A 22,736-nucleotide genomic window follows, 5' to 3' on the forward strand; every position below is an offset into this window, starting at 1 on the left:
CATCACTCTTCCACTATGTTTTTGTTTGTTTGTATGTTTGTTTGTTTTTGAGACGGAGTCTCGCTCTGTTGCCAGGCTGGAGTGCAGTGGCAGGATCTCAGCTCACTGCAACCTCCAACTCCCTGATTCAAGCTATTCTCCTGCTTCAGCCTCTCAAGTAGCTGGGATTACAGGCATGCAACACCATGCCCAGCTAATTTTTGTATTTTTAATAGAGATGGGATTTCACTATGTTGGCCAGGATGGTCTCCAGCTCCTGACCTCATGATCCACCCACCTCGGCCTCCCAGTGTCCTGGGATTACAGGCATAAGCCACCATGCCTGGCCCCTTGCACCGTGTTTTAAAATTTGTTTTTTATCCTCTAAATCAGAGCTTGACAAACTAGGGTCCACTGGCCAAACTCGACCCATCATCTGTTTTTGTAAAAAATGTTTTATTGGCACACAGCCAATAAAACATTCATTTACATATTTTCTGTGGGTGTATTTTCAACCCAGTGGTGGAGTTGAGTAGATGCCATGGAGACCGGATGCCCCACTAAGCCAAAGACATTTGGCCAGTTAAAAAACAAAAACAGAAAAGTGTGCCAATTCCGGCTCTAAATGTTGGGATGTGATTAAAAAGAATTTTATTTAAGAGCATGGCATACTTATGTTTGTAATTTTGTAATTACCCAAGGAATTCTGTAGGGATTGAACTACAAGGAAGTACCAGTCAGAAGAAAACCTCAAGGGAGATGTGTCATAGGGGTGTAAGATAGGAATTCATGTGTGAGATAATCGTGGAAGGCTGAAATTTCCTTTAAGACCTAGAGAGTAAGTTGTTTGGGGGAAGAAAATTGCAGGGCAGAGAGGAGGCAAAAATGACTTGCAAGGGTTTGCAACTCCTGAATCTGACATGTGGGCAAGAACTATTCATGGGTGCAGCCACAGTTCCCAGGCAGCTTACAGACCTGGCAGGGTGAGGCACCACCAGTGATGAGGGTATTAATCTGTTCTCATGCTGCCAATAAAGACTTACCCAAGGTTGGATAATTTATAAAGGAAAGAGTTTTAATGGACTCACAGTTTGACATGGCTGGGGAGGCCTCATGATTATGGCAGAAGGTGAATGAGGAGTAAAGGTACATCTTACATGGCAGCAGACAGGAAAGAGTGTGCAAGAAAACTCCCCTTTATAAAACCATTGGATCTCCTGAGACTGATTCACTAACACTAGAACAGCATGAGAAAGCCCTGCCCCCATGATTCAATTACCTCCCACTAGGTCCCTCCCAGAACTCATGGGAATTATGGGAGCTACAATTCAAGATTTGGGTGGGGACACAACCAAATCATACCAATCAGCAAGTAATTGATCAGAGCCCAGAGGTAGCCTCAAGACAATGTCGTTTGCAGAGTTGTTTCAGGCTTGTAGCATAAGGGTTGGTACTGGCCTGAGGCATCAAAGAAAAGAAGAAAGTCAGGTGGAGATAGTAGACTAAGATCAAAGAGATGGGGAAGGATTATGAGGGTCTTGGGGAGAGAGGGCTAAAGCTAAAGTATTATGGTCAGATGCTGACTGCAGTGAAATGTAAGATTTCAGAGATAATATAGATGTTGTGGTGATAAGAAGGACCAGGGTGAAGACATGACAGCTGTCTCTTTTTTAAGCTATTTGAGTGAGGTTACAAGATCACTGCTGGGGAGGAATTCAGCATTGGGACATTCATGTCCAGCTGGGAAGTGACTTTTGTGTTCATTATATCTGGACACAGATGTAGCAATGGAGTCTTCCCAGTCTGTGAAATGGTAGAATCCTAGGTCTTGGGTCCATGATGAAACCTACAAATTGCATCTCCATGTGGTTGGGCATGAATGAGAACCTGTTTCTGATTTGCAGCTACTATTTTTATGGTATTCAGAGCTCCAAGTTTCTTCTCAACCTTATAATTGTAAATAGCTCAGGGATTATCTATGGCACTGGAGCAGATCTCATCTCCAAGTCCAAGATTATGGGGACTGGCTCACCCCAGGGGGTTGGAATTAGAAGTGATTACTGCATCTCCTCCCTTAAGATTTAAAAAAAAAAAGTGAGGCTGGTTGCCTCAGTCCTGTAATCCCAGCCCTTCAGGAGTCCAAGATTGGAGGATTCTTCAAGCCCAGGTGTTTGAGACCAGCCTGGGCAACACAATGAGAACTCATCTCTACAATAAAAATTTAAAAATTACTCAGGCATGTGGTAGTACATGCCTGTGTTCCCAACTATTCAGGAGGCTGAGGTGGGAGGATCCCTTGAGCCCAGGAGGTTAAGGTGCAGTGAGCCGTGATTGCACTACTGCACTCCAGCCTGAGCAACAGAATGAGACCCTATCTCAAAAAACAATGAACTAGAAATTCTCCATAGCAGTAATATTTTTGTGTATACCAAGACATAGACAGGCATCTTCACTGGATTTCCCCATCATTCTAGCCATCTCCAAACACTCACCCTAAAAATCCAGTACCTAGTGGCCAGCAGCAGGATTCATGTCCAGTGCAGGGATTTAGGATTCTGTGTGGTAGGTCATGTAGACCCCACTGTACCCAATGAAGTGGCCAACACTGTCTTGGGGTGGCGAGGCTTTAAATCATCCCCTGTGGGGTTACACTGTTCTCATCAGTCAGGTTGTTTGTCCACCATGTTGACCTCTGCCTCATTGGTTGGTCCTGACAGATGCTGTGTCTTACTATTGACCAGGGATGTAAATGAGATATGGGAAGTCTATGAACAACTGAAGCTTCACCTTTGGTCATTGTCCCAGAAGGATCCCATGGAAACAGACAAGGGAGAGAATAAACAGAGGTTGGCCATAGGACTGTCTGCGCACCAGGGTGAGGATGGCAGGAGAAGGTCCCACAAGGAGCAGAAGACCCTTTCCCATGTTATTTGTGTCCACAGAAGTCTGTGATTCGGCACTTTGTTGGTGACACTTTCTTATGGCAGCCTTAGTGTCATGGTCTGAATGTCTGTGTCCTCCCAAAATTAATGTATTAAGCTAGAACCTTCAACATGATGATGGTGGAAGGTGGGGCCTTTGGGAGGTGATGAGGTCATGAGGGTGGAGACTCACAAATGGGATTAGCACCCTTATAAATGAGATACACGTCCAAGCGCAGTGGCTGATGCCTGTTATCCGAGCACTTTGGGAGGCCAAGGTGGGCGAATCACTTGAGGTCAAGAATTTGAGACCAGCTTTGGCAACATGGTGAAACCCCATCTCTACCAAAAATATAAAAAATTAGCCAGGCATGATGACACACACCTGTGGTCCTAGCTACTTGGGAAGCTGAGGTAGGAGGATTGCTTGGGTCCAGGAGGCAGAGGTTACAGTGAGCTGAGATTGAGCCACTGCACTCCAACCTGGATGACAGAATGAGACCCTAAAAAATAAAAAATAAAATTTTTTTACAAAAGAGTCACAATGGTTCGTGCCTATAATCCCAGTATTTTGAGAGGCTGAGGTGAGAGGATTGTTTGAGGCCAAAGGTTGAAGATCAGTCTGGGCAACACAGCAAGACCATGTATCTACAAATACTTTTAAAAATTAAATGGGCATGGTGACATACACCTGTAGTCCCAGCTACTCAGGAGCCTGAGGTAGGAGGATTGCTTGAACCCCAGAGTTTGAGGCTGCAGTGAGTTATGATCATGCCACTGCACTCCAGCCTGGGCAACAGAATGAGACTGTCTCAAAAAATTAAAAATAAAAAATAAAAATAACCATTTTCATGTTTTTATATCAAACTTAAATATACATATAAATATAGGTATGAAACGTACACTTTGAAATTTTAGTGAAATAAGCTTTTGTGTATCCTATGTGAAAAAAATCCAGCATTTCTTCCTAAATTCTTCCCTCCTAAAAAACAACAGTAGTAAAAATAATAAGTAGCAGGTTTGCTAATTGAAAAAACTAGCACAACAGCCAGAAGGAAGATCAGCAACACTGACATTTAAAGGAGGACTACAGTTTTAAGCAAGAGCTTGTGGTCAATTTATTTGCATTATGTTTGGCTTTTCAACTCAATGTATTCCAGAAAGTTCTCAGACTTATATTGAATAGGAGTTTTATAAGTTGGATAGTGATGTTATTATTTGTTTTTGGAAAGCAGTGATATTGATGGCCTTAGAGGCTAGGTACCTTAGAAATGATACATCTTCATGTGCATAGAAAGATTCCTCCTTCCCTCCCTCCCTCCCTTCCTTCTCCCCTCCCTCCCTCCCTTCTCCCCTCCCTCCCTCCCTTCTCCCCTCCCTCCCTTCCTTAAGAGCCATCATTAGCTCAAGGAGAGGGAGTTCTTCCTTGCTAACAGCCTTGCAAGGCACAGGATTCTACAGGCAGGACGAGGAGCTGGATGTTTCCAGAAACCTGGTCAGATAGTTCTGCATTCTTCTAAAGGATTTGCTGAGACACATCGACGTGCTGACCTTATGGCAAGATCGCGTAGATCTTGTTGCCGTCTTCTGTGTCTCAGTGAAATAACCCTGAGCAAAATCCCACATTAATCTTCTGGCTGCAGAGTTAACTCATCTGTTCTCAAACAACCTGGCTTACAGAAGTGGATGCTAATCCAAAGCATGCCTGTAGGGCACATTGGTATTCTTTAATTAGCCAACCTTCATTACATGAGACACTCAATTGTGATCACTGGTGAATTTATCAAGTTGGCAGGGCATGTTTCCACACAGTTATCCTTTTTATTCTTCAGACATCTTCACTCTTTCATCAGCCCGGAGAAACAAATGTTTAGAGATGATGATATTTTCTCAATGTGTACTGCAGTTTACAATGCAGAACCCCTAACATAGACACCAGCTCTTATGGCCTGAATGCTTTGATTACTGTAGATGATCAATTCAGAGGTATTATTAGATCTCAGAGTGAATTGTTTTTTGGGTTTTTTTGGAAGATGGGAAAGGTGGAGTTCACCAAGAGTCACTCTGCTCATTCCAAGACCCTCAACTCTCCATGAAGTTCTTCATTTTTGTCTCAAGTAATTCTTTTAAGTATATGTGCTCACCCAATAAAAATCTCTGTCTTGGTGAAATTGTGGAGGTGTCAAGTCAGACAGAGAGACAAACTGTTGTTGCCTTCTTTAAAGGATAAACATGTCTTTTTCTGATATAACTTGAGATCCTCCAAAATTAAATTAGTTGGAAGTGTGTGACCCTAGAGGAAAGAGAAAGAAAGAGAGAGAGAGAGAAAGGAAGGAGGGAGGGAGGTGGAAGGGAGGGAGGGAGGAAGGAAGGAAGGAAGGAAGGAAGGAAGGAAGGAAGGAAAGAGAAAGAAAGGAGGGAGGGAGGAAAGGTGGGAGGAAGGAAGGAAATAAGGAAGGAAGGAAGGAGAAAGAAAGGAGGGAGGGAGGAGAGGTGGGAGGAAGGAAGGAAGGAAATAAGGAAGGAAGGAAGGAAGGAAGGAAGGAAGGAAGGAAGGCAGGAAGAAAGGAATTCCTTCCCAGAATCACATTTCCCATCATGTCCCCCTCTACGAATATCTAAACCCCATCTGTGCCTGAATTCCCTGCTTTTTGTTTTGTTTTGTTTTGAAGACTGGGCCTTGTTCTATCATCCAGGCCAGAGTGCAGTGGCGCTATCTTGGCTCACTGCAACCTCCACTTCCCAGGTTCAAGAGATTCTCTTGCTCCAGCCTCCCAAGTAGCCAGGACTACAGGCTCCTGCCACCACACCTGGCTTTTTTTGTATTTTTAGTTGAGATGGGGGTTTCTCCTTGTTGGCCAGGCTGGTCTCGAACTCCTGACCTCAAGTGATCTATCCACCTCAGCCTTCCAAGGTGCTGGGATTACAGGCATGAGCCACTGTGCTCAGCCAGATTTGTTTTTCAATCAAATTGAAATGCCCCTAATGTAAAAATGACCATTTTAAAGTGAACTCTTCAGTGGCATTTAGTGTCTCCACAGGGTTGTGCAACTGCCACTGCTATCTGGTTCCAAGACACTTTTATCACCCTAAAAACAACCTTGGACCCACCAAGTAGCCACTCCCTCTTCTCCCCCCTCTCAGCCCCTGGAAGACACCAATCTGCCTGCTGGCTTTATAAGCTTGCCTCCTCTGAAAAGTTCCTGTAAGTGGAATCCTACACTGTGTGGCCTTTTGTGTCTGGCTTCTTTCACTGAGCATAGCCTCTTCAAGGCTCATCCACATAGAAGCATATAACAGAACTTCATTTCTTTAAAAAAAAAAAAGGTCGTCTGGGCGCGGTGGCTCACGCCTGTAATCCCAGCACTTTGGGAGGCCGAGGCAGGTGGATCACGAGGTCAGGAGATCGAGACCATCCTGGCTAACATGGTGAAACCCCGTCTCTACTAAAAATACAAAAAACTAGCCGGGTGTTGTGGCAGGCGCCTGTAGTCCCAGCTACTTGGCAGGCTGAGGAAGGAGAATGGCATGAACCCAGGAGGCAGAGCTTGCAGTGAGCCCAGATCCTGCCACTGCACTCCAGCCTGGGCGACAGAGAGAGAACTGCGTTTCAAAAAAAAAAAAAAAGTTATTGGAAAAGAAGCACCAGTTGTGTTTTTTCAGCACTAATAAAAACATTTATTCAAAGACTAAATTTCAAGCATGCCAGCATATACCATCCATGACAGTGGTGAAGTACCAATACAGAAACAAAGTCCAGGGTATAATTCATGTGTGTTTTGTACTCAGCCCTGAAACTTTCTTGTCATTATCCATAAAGTTTCTTTGCTATTCATCTCCTGAAAATGTCCTAGATGTTTCTAATTTTATTTTATTTTAAGTTCTGGGATACATGTGCAGGATGTGCAACTTTGTTACATAGGTAGACGTGTGCAATGGAGGTTTCCCGCACCTATCAACCCATCACCTAGGTATTAAGCCCAGCATACATTAGCTATTTTTCCTGAGGCTCTTATTCCCTACCCACCACAGACCCCAGTGTGTTTGTTTCCCTCCCCCAGGGTCAAGAAACAACAGACGCTGATGAGGCTGTGAAGAAATAGGAATGCTTTTACACTATTGGTGGGAATGTAAATTAGTTCAACCATTGTGGAAGACAGTGTGGCAATTCCTCAAGGATCTAGAACCAGAAATACCATTTAATCCAGCAATCTCAGTAATATCTATTACTGGGTATATACCCAAAGGAATATAAATTATTCTATTATAAAGATGCATGCATGCATATGTTCATTGCAGCACTATGCACAATAGCAAAGACATGGAATCAACCCAAATGCCCATCAATGACAGACTGGATAAAGAAAATGTGGTCTATATGCACCATGAAATATTATGCAGCTATAAAAATAATGAGATCATGTCCTTTGCAGGAACATGGATGAAGCTAGAAGCCATTATCTTCTGGTTGTGTTTTACCAGGAAAACATACCAGCCTCCTGGTTGGGTGCCCGCTGACTTCAGACAATCTGTTGTCACCACATGCTTTGATTTAATGAGGATGGCAAAAACAGCATTGCTTTTGATCTGGGCTCTTTTTCATGTTTCTCTCTTTCTTTCCTTTCCTGATGGATTCACCCACTCAGTGCAATTAAAAGAAACTGGGAGGCTCTCATCTTATAAAATTCCCAGTAGTAGGACATTCTGCCTACTTCCCCAAAGCATCTCTGTAGATTTAACTGTTGTCGAGACAGCGCTAAATGTTTAGGTTACACACACCAATCTATTCTGTGCATATTTTTCTTCCATCAGCCACATAATAAATTATAGGACTCTTGAAATCTTACAAAACAGAGGGAAACAGATCTAAGAAAACGTTATGAAACCTGATTTTGTGTTACATAATGCCGGGAAATGGAATGTTGGGACTTAGGCTTGCCAAACAGTCATCATTTTCAGGCAGCATTTGAAGTTAAGGAAACAGAAAAATACACATATCTCCCCACCTATGATTATCTGATGGATAAATGGGTTTTTTTAAGACATTTCAAGAGAAGCCAAACAATAGCAATAACAACGAGGAATTTCTATAAAGATTTCAAGGCAGGTGTCTGGAATTGCGATCATATGTTTTTGTAAAACAGCAATGCAGAAATAAGCATGTTTGAAACTCTCTTATGTCTTTGATTTCATTGTTTTACTTTAAATAAAATTAACCAAATTTCAATGAAAACAAAACTTTCCAAAAACAGTGGCCAGAGATGCATATTTATTTCTTCAAGTGCTGCATTTTAAATGGGTGGCCAGCCAAGAGTGAAAGAAAAAGACAGTTTAGTTGTCTAACTTGTAATTTTTATTTTATTTATTTATTTGTGTACTTTAGAGACAGGGTCTCCCTCTGTCTCCCAGGCTGGAGTGAAGTAGCACAATCACAGCTCATTGCAGCCTTGAACTCCTGGGCTCAGGTGACCCTCCCACTTCAGCCTCCCAAGTAGCTGGGACCACAGACATGCACCTCCACACCTGGCTATTTTTTTTCTTATTAGTTTCTGTAGAGATAGCGTCTTGCTATAATGCCCAAGGTGATTTGCAACTCCTGAGGTCAAGTGATCCACCTCGTCCTCGCAAGGTGCTGGAATTACAGGGATGAGACACCATGCCCAGCCCTGTAACTTTTTAAATAGATTTTATTGTGTACATTTAAGATGTGCAGCAGGACTTTATGAGATACATATATAGTAAAATAGTTACTACAGTGAAAAATTAACATATATACCATCTCACATAGTTACAAATCTTTTTTCTCCTCTGTAGCCAGAGCAGCTATGATCTACTTATTTAGCAAAAATCTTGTATACAACACACTATATCATTTTGCTTTTTTAAAATTTGTTTTAGTTTGTATTTCCATAGGTTATTGGGGAACAGGTGGTATTTAGTTACATGAGTAACTTCTTCAGTGTTGATTTGTAAAATTTTGGTGCATCCGTCACCTAAACAGTATACACTGAACTGAATTTGTAGCCTTTTATCCCTCACCCCCTTCCCACCCTTTCCCTCTGAGTTCCCAATGTCCTTTGTGTCATTCTTACACCTTTGTATCCTCATAGCTTATCTCCCACTTATGAGTGAGAATATACAATGTTTGATTTTCCATTCCTGAGTTACTTCATTTAGAATAATGGTCTCCAATCCCACCCAGGTTGCTGAGAATCACATTAATTCATTCATTTTCATGGCTGACTAGTATTCCATCAGATATATTTTATATATATATTATATATATATTTGCGTATGGTGGCTCATGGTTGTAATCCCAGCACTTTGGGCGGCTGAGGTGAGTGGATCACCTGAGATCAGGAGTTCAAGACCAGCCTGACCAACGTGGTGAAACCCCATCTCTCTCTCTCTCTCTAGATATATATATATAATCACAGTTCATTTATCCACTTCATTGATTGATGAACATTTGGCCTGGTTCCATAATTGTGCAATGGCAAATTGTGAATACAACACACTATTATTAACTATAGTCCTCAGGTTATGCATTAGATCTTTGGACTTTTTTATCCTATATGTCTGCTACTTTCTGTCCTTTATAAAAAGCTACCTCATAGGGAAAACAGCCTAAGCAAATGTCTTGATTGAAAACAACAAAAAAAACTCATAACAAAAATTCAGTTACCCAGTGTTTTGTAGTTGTTTGTCATTTATAGTGAGACATATTTCAGTTCTAAATTTAATCCACTCAATCAATGGTGATGACAAGAGGTACATTTAGTTTTTCTACTTGTATAACTGGATGTTAGCATAAATGCATTCCTACAGAGACAAGAAAACAAACACCTTCTTATTTGTTGAGGACACACCTCACTCCATCTGCAAGACAAACACAGATCACTTTTTCCTTCTTACATGTAAGAGAATTTCTCTTCACTGTTTGATACTAGCCATCCTAACAGGTGGTTAGGATCCTAACACTATCCCATGGTGGTTGTTTGTTTGTTTGTTTGTTTGTTTTGTTTTTTTGAGATAGAGTCTTGCTCTGTTTCCTAGGCTGGATGGAGCACAGTGGCATGGTCTTGGCTCACTGCAACCTCCACCTCCTGGGTTGAAGCGATTCTCCTGCCTCAGCCTCTGGAGTAGCTGGGACTACAGGCACATGCCACCATGCCTGGCTAATTTTTGTATTTTTAGTAGAGATGGGGTTTCATCACGTTGGCCAGGCTGGTCTTGAACTCCTGATCTCAGATGATCCACTCACCTCAGCCTCTCAAAGTGCTAGGATTACAAGCGTGAGCCACCACGCTCAGCGCCAGTGGTGGTTTTGATTTGCATTTCCATAACAATTAGTGATGTTGGGCACCTTTTTGTACATCTCTCGGCCACATTTTTATGTCTTCTTTGGTAAAATATCTATTTAAGTATTTTGCCCATTTTTAACTGGTTGTTTGGGTTTTTCATTTGTTCATTTTTGCCTATTGAGTTGTACGAGTTCCTTATATGTTTTAGATATGAACCCTTTATCTGATATGTGGTTTGCAAATATTTTCTCCCAATCTTCAGTCTACCTTTTCATTTTGTTGACTCTTTTCTGGGCTGTGCAGAAGCTTTTTAGTTTGATGTAGTTCACTTATTTATTTTTGCTTTTATTGTCCATGCTGTTGGCATGATATTCAAACAATCCTTGCCAATCTATGTCAAGGCACTTATCCTCTACGTTTTCTTCTAGGATTTTTATTCCTTTAGGTTTTACCTTTAAGTCTTATGTTCATTTTGAGTTGATTTTCTTTTTTTTGTATGAATTAAGGCAGGAGTCCAATTTTATTTTTTCTCATGCAGATATCCAGAGAAACAGGGAACAGAACAATGATTCCCAGGGGTTGGGGGCTAGGAAAACTGGCTTGATGTTCGTCAAAAGGTACAAACGTGCAGTTATAAGTTGAGTAAGTTTTGGACACCTAATATACAGCATGGTGACTATAGTTAACAATATTGTATTGCATATTTGAAATTTGCGAAAGAGTAGATTGCAAATGTTCTCACCACACAGAAAGAAAAAAAAAATTAGGTAGGCCAGGCACGGTGGCTCATGCCTGTAATCCCAGCACTTTGGGAGGCCGAGGCGGGTGGATCACCTGAGGTCAGGAGCTTGAGACCAGTCTGGCCAACATGGCAGAACTCCATCTCTATTAAAAATACAAAAAACAAGCTGGGCATGGTGGCAGGCACCTGTAATCCCAGCTACTCAGTAGGCTGAGGCAGGATAATCACTTGAACCTGAATGGCAGAGGCTGCAGTTAGTGAAATCACGCAACAGCACTCCAGCCTGGGTAACAGAGTGAAACACTATTTCAAAAGAAAAAAAAAAGTAACTGTGGGGTAATGGATATGTTGATTGAGATCATCTTCCCATAATGCACACCTATGTCAAAATAACATCATATTGTACAAATTTATAGAGTTTTAATTTTGCAATCATACCTCAATAAGACTGGACAAATTTTTCAAAGAGGATTTCTAAGTCAAAATAGGCTTTCTCAGATAAATGGGTTGCAAGTGTTTCATAAATGATGCCATTTTGCCCCAAGCAACTTAATTACTGAATGTTTTAGATGGATGTGTGTGCTTGTGTGTGTGTGCCTCTGCACTGATTTTGTGGGGTTTTTTTTTCAGGTTGGGGAGTGGTTGTTGTTGTTTTTGTTTTTCGAGATGGAGTCTGGCTGGAGTGCAGTGGCATGTTCTAGGCTCACTGCAACCTCCACCTCCTGGGTTCAAGTGATTCTCCTGCATCAGACTCCCAAGTAGCTGGGACAACAGGCACCTACCACCACATTTGGCTAATTTTTGTATTTTTAGTACACATGGGATTTTGCCATGTTGGCCAGGGTGATCTCGAACTCCTGACAGTAAGTGATTCTCCTGACTCAGTTTCCTGAAGTGCTGGGATTACAGGTGTGAGCCACTGTACCTGGCCTAGTACAGGGTTTCTTAATCTGAGCATTTTGGGTAATTCAGGGCTGAACGACTGTCTGTGGTGGGGTGTCCTGTGCACTGTAGGGTATTGAGCAGCGTCCCTGGGCTCCACCCACCCAATGCCAATAGCACCTATTCCCAGCTGTGACAACCAAAATATCTCCAGACATGTTACCTAGGGGACAAATGACCCATGTTAAAATATCCTGATGTAAAAAAAGAATGAAATAATATATTTTGCCACAACTTGGATGAAACTGGAAGCCATTATTCTAAGTGAAGGAATTAAGGAGTAGAAAACCAAATACCACATGTTCTCACTTACAAAAGTGGGAGCTGGTAGGGCACAGTGGCTCATGCCTGTTAATGCCAGCACTTTGGGAGGCTGAGGCAGGAGGATCACTTGAAACCAGGAGTTCAAGAACAGCCTGGGCAATGTAGTAAGTTCCCATCTCTACAGAAAATAGAAAATATTAGCTGGGAGTGGTGGTGTGCACCTGTGGTCCTAGCTACTCCGAAGGCTGAGGTGGGTGGATTGCTTGAGCCCAGAAGGTCGAAGGTGCAGTGAGCCATGATCATGCCACTGCAATCCATGCTGGGTGACAGAGTGAGACCCTGCTTCAAAAAAAAGATGTGGGAGCTAAGTTGTGGGTATGCAAAGGTGTACACAGTAGTGTAATGGACATTGGAGACTCCAAAGTAGGAAGGTGTGAGTGGGGTGAGGGATGAAGGACTACCTGTTAGGTACCATGTACAACACCCAGGTGATGGGTGCACTAACATCCTAAACTTCACTCATCCACATAACCAAAAACCACGTGTACCCTAAAGCTATTGAAATTTTTAAAAAATCAAAGAACTCCTGATACAAAATTTCACATGTTCTCACTCAAACGTGGCAGGTAAAAATGTTGAAAACTTGCACTCATGGAGATAAAGTAGAATGGTGGTTACCAGAGGCTGGGAAGAGTATTGAGGAAGAGGCGATAGAGTGGGGATAGTTAATGAACGCAAACATACAGTTGGATAGAAGCAAAAAGGTATAGTATTTGGTACAACAACAGGGAGACTATAGTTAACAATAATTCATCATATATTTTAAAATAAGAGAGTGGAATTGCAATGTTCCTAATACAAACAAATGGTAAAAGGCTCAAAGGCATAGATACCCCAATTACCCAAATTTGATTATTACACATTGTAAGCTTGTGTCAAAATATCATATATACCCTGTAAATAAGTACAACTATTATGCATCCATAATGATTAAAAATAAAATTTAGGCCAGGTATGGTGGCTTATGCCTATAAGCCCAGCACTTTGGGAGGCAGAGGCAGGAGGACTGCTTGAAGCCAGGAGTTGGGGACAACCAGGCTGGGCAACATAGTGAGACCCCAACTTTACAAAACAATTTTTTTTTCTTGTTTTGAGATGGAGTTTCACTCTGTCACCCAGGCTGGAGTGCAGTGGTGCAATCTTGGCTCACTGAAAGCTCCACCGCCCCCCCGTCCCCCTGGATTTACACCATTCTCCTGCCTCAGCCTCCTGAGTAGCTGGGACTACAGGCACCCGTGACCATGCCCATCTAGTTTTTTGTGTTTTTAGTAGAAATGGGGTTTCACCATGTTAGTCACGATGGTCTCAATCTCCTGACCTCGTGATCCACCCTCCTCCGCCTCCCAAAGTGCTGGGATTACAGGCGTGAACCACTGCACCCGTCCGACAAACAACTTTTAAAAGTGAGCTGGGCATGGTGGCAGACACCTGTAGTCCTAACTACTCAGGAGGCTGAGGCAGGAGGATCGCTTGAGCCTGGGATTTGAAGGCTGCGGCGAGCTATGATCACACCACTGTACTCTAGTGTGGGCAACAGAACAAGACCTCATGTCTAAAAATAATAAATAATAAAATAATGTTTAAAAAGAACCACTGTTCTAGTCTAAAACTGCAATGCATGTCTATTTTTTCTCAAATGTCTGCTCACTAAGCGAAGTTTTGTTCTTTGTAGTAGCATCCCATGATTTTTCTTTACATTACGAAGATAACATCCATTTTCCCAGTTCCAGCCTCTGTCCTGAGATATTCACTTCCCTCTACACTTGATATAATTTCAGACTACAATGTGGAAACAAGGGAGGGATTAAGGCAGCCTGACATAAGATCAATCTTTCCAGGCCAGGAGTGGCCCCAGGAAAATTGTTTTTTCTTTTTGGGTTCAGATAAACCACAGCGAATAACCATAGCCCAGCAGCGCATGGCTTTCCGGCAAAGACAGGACCTCCTACCTCCAGGGATGGCAGGAATGTAAAGTGAAAGCATTACCAGAAAGGGGTCCCAGTCCAGACCCCAAGAGAGGGCTCTTGGATCTCATGCAAGAGAATTCAGGTGGGTCCACAGAGTAAAATCAAAGGAAGTTTATTAAGAAAGTAAAGGAATAAAGAATGGCTACTTCATAGGCAGAGCAGCAGCATGGGCTGCTGGCTGCCTATGTTTATGGTTATTTATTGATTATATGCTAAAAAAGGGGTGAATTAGTCATGAGGTTTTTCAGGAAAGGGGTAGGTAATTCTGAGGGTTCCTCCCCTTTTTAGACCATATAGGGTGACTTCCTGAGGTAGTCATGACATCTGTAAACTGTCGTGGCTCTGGTGGCAGTGACTTTTAGCAGCTAATGCATTATAATGAGTGTATAATGAGCAGTTACAATGACCAGAGGTCACTCTTGTCACTGTCTTGGTTTTGGTGGGATTTCACTGACTTCTTTACTGCAACCTGTTTTATCAGCGAGGTCTTTGTCACATTGTATCTTGTAATCTTGTACTAAGTTCCTATCACATCCTGTGACTAAGAATGCCGTAACTCTTGGGAATGCAGCACAATAGATCTCAGCCTTATTTTATTCAGCTCCTATTCAAGATGTAGTCACTTGCGTTGCAACACCGCTGACAAAAGCGTGCTTATTGTGCTAACCAAGGAGGGCTGAATGAAATCCAGCTGGATTGGACAGGGAACTAAAGGAAGATGTTCATCCATAGAATCAACATGATAAATGTGATAAATACAGCAAGGTCTGTGCATGGATGGACATACTTTTTTTTGTATATACACTTTAAGTTCTAGGGTACATGTGCACAATGTGCAGGTTTGTTACATATGTATACATGTGCCATGTTGGTGTGCTGCACTCATTAACTCATCATTTACTTTAGGTATTTCTCCTAATGTTATCCCTCCCCCCGCCCCCACCCTATGACAGGTCCTGGTGTGTGATGTTCCCCTTCCTGTGTCCATGTGATCTCATTGTTCAATTCCCACCTATGACTGAGAACATGTGGTGTTTGGTTTTCTGTCCTTGCGATAGTTTGCTCAGGATGATGGTTTCCAGCTTCGTCCATGTCCCTACAAAAGACATGAACTCATCCTTTCTTATGGCTGCATAGTATTCCATGGTGTATATGTGCCACATTTTCTTAATCCAGTCTATCACTGATGGACATTTGGGTTGGTTCCAAGTCTTTGCTATTGTGAGTAGTGCCACAATAAACATACATGTGCATGTGTCTTTATAGCAGCATGATTTATAATCCTTTGGGTATATACCCAGTAATGGGATGGCTGAGTCAAATGGTATTTCTAGTTCTAGATCCTTGAGGAATCACCAAACTGTCTTCCACAATGGTTGAACTAGTTTACAGTCCCACCAACAGTGTAAAAATGTTCCTATTTCTCCACATCCTCTCCAGCACCTGTTGTTTTCTGTCTTTTTAATGATCACCATTCTAACTAATGTGAGATGGTATGTCATTGTGATTTTGATTTGCATTTCTCTGATGGCCAGTGATGGTGAGCATTTTTTGATGTGTCTGTTGGCTGCATAAATGTCTTCTTTTGAGAGGTGTCTGTTCATATCCTTCACCCACTTTTTGATGGGGTTGTTTGATTTTTTCTTGTAAATTTGTTTAAGTTCTTTGTAGATTCTGGATATTAGCCCTTTGTCAGATGGGTAGAGTGCAAAAATTTTCTCCTCTTCTGAAGGTTGCCTGTTCACTCTGATGATAGTTTCTTTTGCTGTGCAGAAGCTCTTTAGTTTATTTAGATCCCATTTGTCTATTTTGGCTTTTGTTGCCAATGCTTTTGGTGTTTTCGTCATGTAGTCCTTCCCCATGCCTATGTCCTGAATGGTATTGCCTAGGTTTTCTTCTAGGGTTTTTATGGTTTTAGGTCCAACATTTAAGTCTTTAATCCATCTTGAATTAATTTTTATATAATGTGTAAGGAAGGGATCCAGTTTCAGCTTTCTACATATGGCTAGCCAGTTTTCCCAGCACCATTTATTAAATAGGGAATCTTTGAGGCATTTCTTGTTTTTGTCAGGTTTCTCAAAGATCACATGGCTGTTGTGGTATTAATTCTGAGGGCTCTGTTCTGTTCCATTGGTCTATATCTTCGTTTTGCTACCAGTACCATGCTGTTTTGGTTACTGTAGCCTTGTAGTATGATTTGAAGTCAGGTAGTGCGATGCCTCCAGGTTTGTTCTTTTGGCTTAGGATTGTCTTGGCAATGAGGGCTCTCTTCTCATTCCATATAAACTTTAAAGTAGTTTTTTTTCCAATTCTGTGAAGAAAGTCATTGGTAGCTTGATGGGGATGGCATTGAATCTATAAATTACCTTGGGCAGTATGGCCATTTTCACAATATTGATTCTTCCTATTGATGAGCATGAAATGTTTTTCCATTTGTTTGTATCCTCTTTTATTTCCCTGAGCAGTGGTTTGTTGTGCTCCTTGAAGAGGTCCTTCACATCCCTTGGAAGTTGGATTCCTGGGTATTTTATTCTCTTTGAAGCAATTGTGAATGGGAGTTCACTCATGATTTGACTCTCTGTCTGTTATTGGTGTAAAAGAATGCCCTTGTGATTTTTGCTCATTGATTTTTCATCCTGAGACTGCTGAAGTTGCTTATCAGCTTAAGATGATGGGGTTTTCTAGATACACAATCATGTCATCTGCAAACAAGGACAATTTGACTTCCTCTTTTCCTAATTGAATACCCTTTATTTCTTTCTCCTGCCTGATTGCCCTGGCCAGAATTTCCAACACTATGTTGAATAGAAGTGGTGAGAGAGGGCATCCCTATCTTGTGCCAGTTTTCAAAGGGAATGCTTCCAGTTTTTGCCCATTCAGTATGATATTGGCTGTGGGTTTGTCATAAATAGCTCATATTATTTTGAGATATGTCCCATCAATACCTAATTTATTGAGAGTTTTTAGCATGAAGGGCTGTTGAATTTTGTCAAAGGCCTTTTCTGCATCTATTGAGATAATCACATGGTTTTTGTCTTTGGTTCTGTTTATATGCTGGATTACGTGTATTGATTTGTGTACGCTGAACCAGCCTTGCATCCCAAGGATGAAGCCCACTTGATCATGGTGGATAAGCTTTTTGATGTGCTGCTGGATTCAGTTTGCCAGTATTTTATTGAGGATTCTTGCATCAATGTTCATCAGGGATATTAGTCTAAAATTCTCTTTTTTTGTTGTGTCTCTGCCTGGCTTTGGTATCAGGATGATGCTGGCCTCATAAAATGAATTAGGGAGGATTCCCTCTTTTTCTGTTGATTGGAATAGTTTCAGAAGGAATGGTACCAGCTCCTTTTGTACCACTGGTAGAATTCAGCTGTGAATCCTTCTGGTCCTGGACTTTTTTTGGTTGGTAGGCTATTAATTATTGCCTCAATTTCAGAGCCTGTTATTGGTCTATTCATGGATTCAACTTCTTCCTGGTTAGTCTTGGCAGGGTGTATGTGTCCAGGAAGTTATCTATTTCTTCCAGATTTTCTAGTTGATTTGCATAGAGGTGTTTATAGTATTCTCTGATGGTAGTTTGTATTTCTGTGGGATTGGTAATGATATCCCCTTTATCATTTTTTATTGTGTCTATTTGATTCTTCTCTCTTTTCTTCTTTATTAGTTTTGCCAGCAGTCTATCAATTTTTTTGAGTTTTTCAAAAAAACAGCTCCTGGACTCACTGATTTTTTGAAGGATTTTTTGTGTCTCTATCTCCTTCAGTTCTGCTCTGATCTTAGTTATTTCTTGCCTTCTGCTAGCTTTTGAATGTGTTTGCTCTTGCTTCTGTCGTTCTTTTAATTGTGATGTTAGGGTGTCAATTTTAGATCTTTCCTGCTTTCTCTTGTGGGCATTTAGTGCTATAAATTTCCCTCTACACGCTGCTTTAAATGTGTCCCAGAGATTCTGGTATGTTGTGTCTTTGTTCTCGTTGGTTTCAAAGAACATCTTTATTTCTGCCTTCATTTTGTTATGTACCCAATAGTCATTCAGGAGCAGGTTGTTCAGTTTCTATGTAGTTGTGTGGTTTTCTTCTTTTACATCTGCTGAGGAGTGCTTTACTTCCAATTATGTGGTCAGTTTTGGAATAAGTGCAAAGTGGTGCTGAGAATAATGTATATTCTGTTGATTTGTGGTGGAGAGTTCTGTAGATGTCTATTAGGTCTGCTTGGTGCCTAGCTGAGTTCAAGTCCTGGATATCCTTGTTAACTTTCTTTCTTGGTGATCTGTCTAATGTTGACAGTGGGGTGTTAAATCCTCCCCTTATTATTGTGTGGGAGTCTAAGTCTCTTTGTAGGTCTCTAAGGACTTGCTTTATGACTGTAGGTGCTCCTGTGTTGGATGCATTAACATTTAGGATAGTTAGTTTTTCTTGTTGAATTGATCCCTTTACCATTGTCATGGCCTTGTCTCTTTTGATCTTTGTTGGTTAAAGTCTGTTTTATCAGAGACTAGGATTGCAACCCCTGCCTTTTTTTGTTTTCCATTTGCTTTGTAGATCTTCCTCCATCCCTTTATTTTGAGCCCATGTGTGTCTCTGCACGTGAGATGGGTTTCCTGAATACAGCACACTGATGGGTCTTGACTCTTTATCCAATTTGCCAGTTTCTGTCTTTTAAGTGGGGCATTTAGCCCATTTACATTTAAGGTTAATATTGTTATATGTGAATTTGATCTTGTCATTATGATGTTAGCTTGTTATTTTGCTCATTAGTTGATGCAGTTTCTTCCTAGCATCGATGGTCTTTAAAATTTGGCATGTTTTTGTAGTGGCTGATACCAATTTTTCCTTTCCATGTTTAGTACTTCCTTCAGGAGCTCTTGTAAGGCAGGCCTGGTGGTGACAAAATCTCTCAGTATTTGCTTGTCTGTAAAGGATTTTTTTCTCCTTCACTTATGAAACTTAGTTTGGCTCAATATGAAATTCTGGGTTGAAAATTATTTTCTTTAAGAATGTTGAATATTGGCCCCCACTCTTCTGGTTTGTAGAGTTTCTGCCAAGAGATCTGCTGTTAGTCTGATGGGTATCCCTTTGTGGGTAACCCAACCTTTCCTTCTGGCTGCCCTTAACATTTTTACCTTCATTTCAACTTCAGAGAATCTGACAATTATGTGTCTTGGAGTTGCTCTTCTCAAGGAGTATCTTTGTGGCATTCTATGTATTTTCTGAATTTGAATGTTGGCCTGCCATGCTAGGTTGGGCAAGTTCTCTTGGATAATATCCTGAAGAGTGTTTTCCAACTTGGTCCACTCTCCCGGTCACTTTCAGGTACACCAATCAGATGTAGATTTGGTCTTTATTTAGCCATTTGTCTAATCTTTTTTCAAGATTTTTAGCTTGTTTGTGATGGGTTCAAACATCCTCCTTTAGCTCAGAGAAGTTTGTTATTACTGATCTTCTGAGGCCTATTTATGTCAACTCATCAAAGTCATTCACTGTCTAGCTTTGTTCTGTTGCTGGATAGGAGCTGTGTTCCTTTGGAGGAGAAGAACGTGCTCTGATTTTTGGAATTTTCAGCTTTTCTGTTCTGTTTTCTCCCAATCTTTGTGGTTTTTATTTAACTTTGGTCTTTGATGGTGGTGACCTAGAGATGGAGTTTTGGTGTGGATGTCCTTTATGTTTGTTAGTTTTCCTTCTAACAGTCAGGACCGTCAGCTGCCGATCTGTTTGAGTTTGCTGGAGGTCCACTCCAGACCCTGTTTGCCCGGGTATCATCAGCAGAGGCTGCAGAACAGCAAATATTGCAGAACAGCAAATGTTGCTGCCTGATCCTTCCTCTGGAAGCTTCATCTCAGAGGGGAACCCAGCTGTATGAGGTGTCAGTCAGCCCCTACTGGGAAGTGTCTCCCAGTTAGACTACTTGGGGGTCAGGGATCCACTTAAGGAGGCAGTCTGTCTGTTCTCAGATCTCAAACTCCATGCTGAGAGAACCACTAGTCTCCTCAGAACTGTCAGACAGGGACATTTACGTCTGCAGAAGTTTCTGCTGCCTTTTATTCAGCTATGCCCTTCCCCCAGAGGTGGAGTCTACAGAGGGAGGCAGGCCTCCTTGAGCTGCAGTGGGTTCCACCCCATTTGAGCTTTCTGGCCACTTTGTTTACTGGCTCAAGCCTCAGCAATGGCAGACGCCCCTACCCCAGCCTTGCTGCCACCTTGCAGTTCAATCTCAGACTGCTGTGCTAAAACTGAGCAAGGCTCCGTGGGCGTGGGACCCTCTGAGCCATGTGCGGGATATAATGTCCTGGTGTGCCATTCGCTAAGACCATGTGAAAGGAACAGTATAGGATGGGAGTGTCCCGATTTTCCACCTCAGAGGCTCAGGGGTCTTACCTGGCATGATGCTGGTAAATGGTAGCGCTGAATAACTATTTGAGTAAATGAATAGACTACTTAGTTCCCTTTACAACTGCCAATGAAGGAATGATAAATGAAGGTGGTGATTTTTAAATCCTAAGGTCCAGTAAGTCAGGGGTAGAGGTTTTTCATTTCCAGCTCCAGAAAACTGCTGAAAGGAGATGGGAAAAAGTAGCTCATTTCTGAAAGTCCCTTCAGCATAATTTGCAATACAGTAGAAGTTCCTCAGCTAGCCCGCCTCAACCTCCTTCCCAAGGCATCTGGTTCTAGTTAAGGGCAAAGGAGATTAAGTGTTTCATTACAATGCTTCTTGTACACACGCACACATGCATTTATGTGGGGTAGGGACCTTTGGGGGAATTTTACTAATATTTGCTAACTTTTTATTGACTTACATAGAAAGAAATGTAAACTTAATTTTACATTTACTTATGAATTGTGAACTTAATTTTCATTTCCCTATGTTTCCCTCAATTTGCTCAATTCCTTCCTTGTGATTGCGATAAATTTTTTCAAGAAAATCATCACCCAGTTTAAATCATATTTTTTAAGTATGTCCTGTGCCGGGGGAAAGAAAGTTTAAAATGATCCTTTAGATTATTTGTATATTTTTGAAATGTTACAAAGAGGTTAAATATAATTGGAAGGAAAAGCTATGCATCATATAAAATTAAATCTTAGATGAGTTGAAGAAAAAATAAGAATTTGTGCAAGGCCAGGGAGTCAAAATCTGATTTTAGAAACCAAGTTTAGAAACCATTCAAGTTTAGAAACCATTAAAAATTCATGGATTTGCTGTTTTGATCATCATTTAAATCTCTTCCAGATTTCTACCTTTAGGAAAAAAATATGACTTTATGCTTTTAAAGAAGAAAGGTCAAAATAGTATATTAAGTAGTCTCAGAAGACTTGTACATATAAAAAATATTCAGTGATTTAATACCAAATAAATAAAAAATGAACAGACAATCTTCTTTCCTCATCATTAAGCAACGAGTGACTGTAAGTCTATTTCACTGTGTGTAACTTCCCCTGCTGTAAGGGAACTGCCCTCGAAACCCAAGCTCGCCTTGGTCCAGACCCACAATGCAGCAATTTAGGAAGGGTATGCTTCCCTGAGTAGGCACTTTAGCTCAAACCAGCCACCACTTGCTCACTGGCTTTCTACTACCTTCACGTAAGTTTTAGCCTCACAGAATCAATAGTGAGCTTCTTTTCCATGTTGGAACTACTTATAAATATAGGAGTGGGAGCTTCCATATTTCCATGGACCCATATCCATTATTGCTGTGTAACAAACACCCCAACACTTAGGAGCTAAAGACAATCACCATTCTATTTGTGCATCATTCTTTGGGTCAAAAATTTCAGGCTGAGCTCAGCTGGATGGTTCTTCTATGGGTCTTCTCGAAGGTCTCTTACATGGTCTCAGTCCTCTGACAGTTTGACTGAAAATGGATGGTGTAAACTGGGAGCCTACTCACATGGCTGGCCATTGGTGCTGGCTGTCAGCTGAATCTTTCTCACGGTGACTCATTTCAAAAAGGCTACCCTGGCTTCTTCATATGGGGTGGCCTCAGTACTCTAGGCTGACAGACAAGACCACCAAACAGATGTGTTCATGAATGTACCTTAGACCATCCAGTCTCATCAAGCTGCCAGAAAATGGAAGCTGCATTAAAGACCCCAGGCAAGACCAATAGAAGAACTGCCCAACTGAACCCAGTCCAAGTTATTGATTCACAGACATATGAGCAAATACAGTGTTTGTGATACTGAGGCACTAAACTTGCAGTTGATTTTATATCAAAAAATAGGTAACAGATCCCAAAATTCATACTGAAGTGGGTGGGGGTTCCTATTATACAAAAGCTTAAAATGTGTTTCATTGGCTTTGAAACTGAGTGGTGAATGAAGTTTGGGAAAATAGTAAGGTAACTGCTACCGAAGGCTAGGAAAAAAAAATGGTAACCAGTGATATGTTGTGTTGGAAGAGTAAAACTGTAGCCTGCAGTGACTTGGAAGACTTCGAAGGTTAAAAATGTACCTAATGTGCTGACTTTGGCAACATATATACTAAAATTGGGATGATACAGATAATATTAGAAAGGCCCATGCAATGATGACAGGTAAATTCGTGAGGCATTTCATTATTTAAA

General features: G+C 41.4%; 1 non-coding gene across 1 annotated transcript; it reads left to right on the forward strand.

The window, feature by feature from the left end:
• The first annotated feature begins 22,627 nt into the window (after window positions 1-22,627).
• On the forward strand, window positions 22,628-22,734 carry LOC129395791 (U6 spliceosomal RNA). The gene has a single exon (XR_008623005.1). It is a non-coding gene; the product is annotated as a U6 spliceosomal RNA (small nuclear RNA).
• The last annotated feature ends 2 nt before the right edge of the window (window positions 22,735-22,736 follow it).

This window comes from Pan paniscus, chromosome Y (genome assembly GCF_029289425.2).
Source record: "Pan paniscus chromosome Y, NHGRI_mPanPan1-v2.0_pri, whole genome shotgun sequence".
Lineage (NCBI taxonomy): Eukaryota > Metazoa > Chordata > Mammalia > Primates > Hominidae > Pan > Pan paniscus.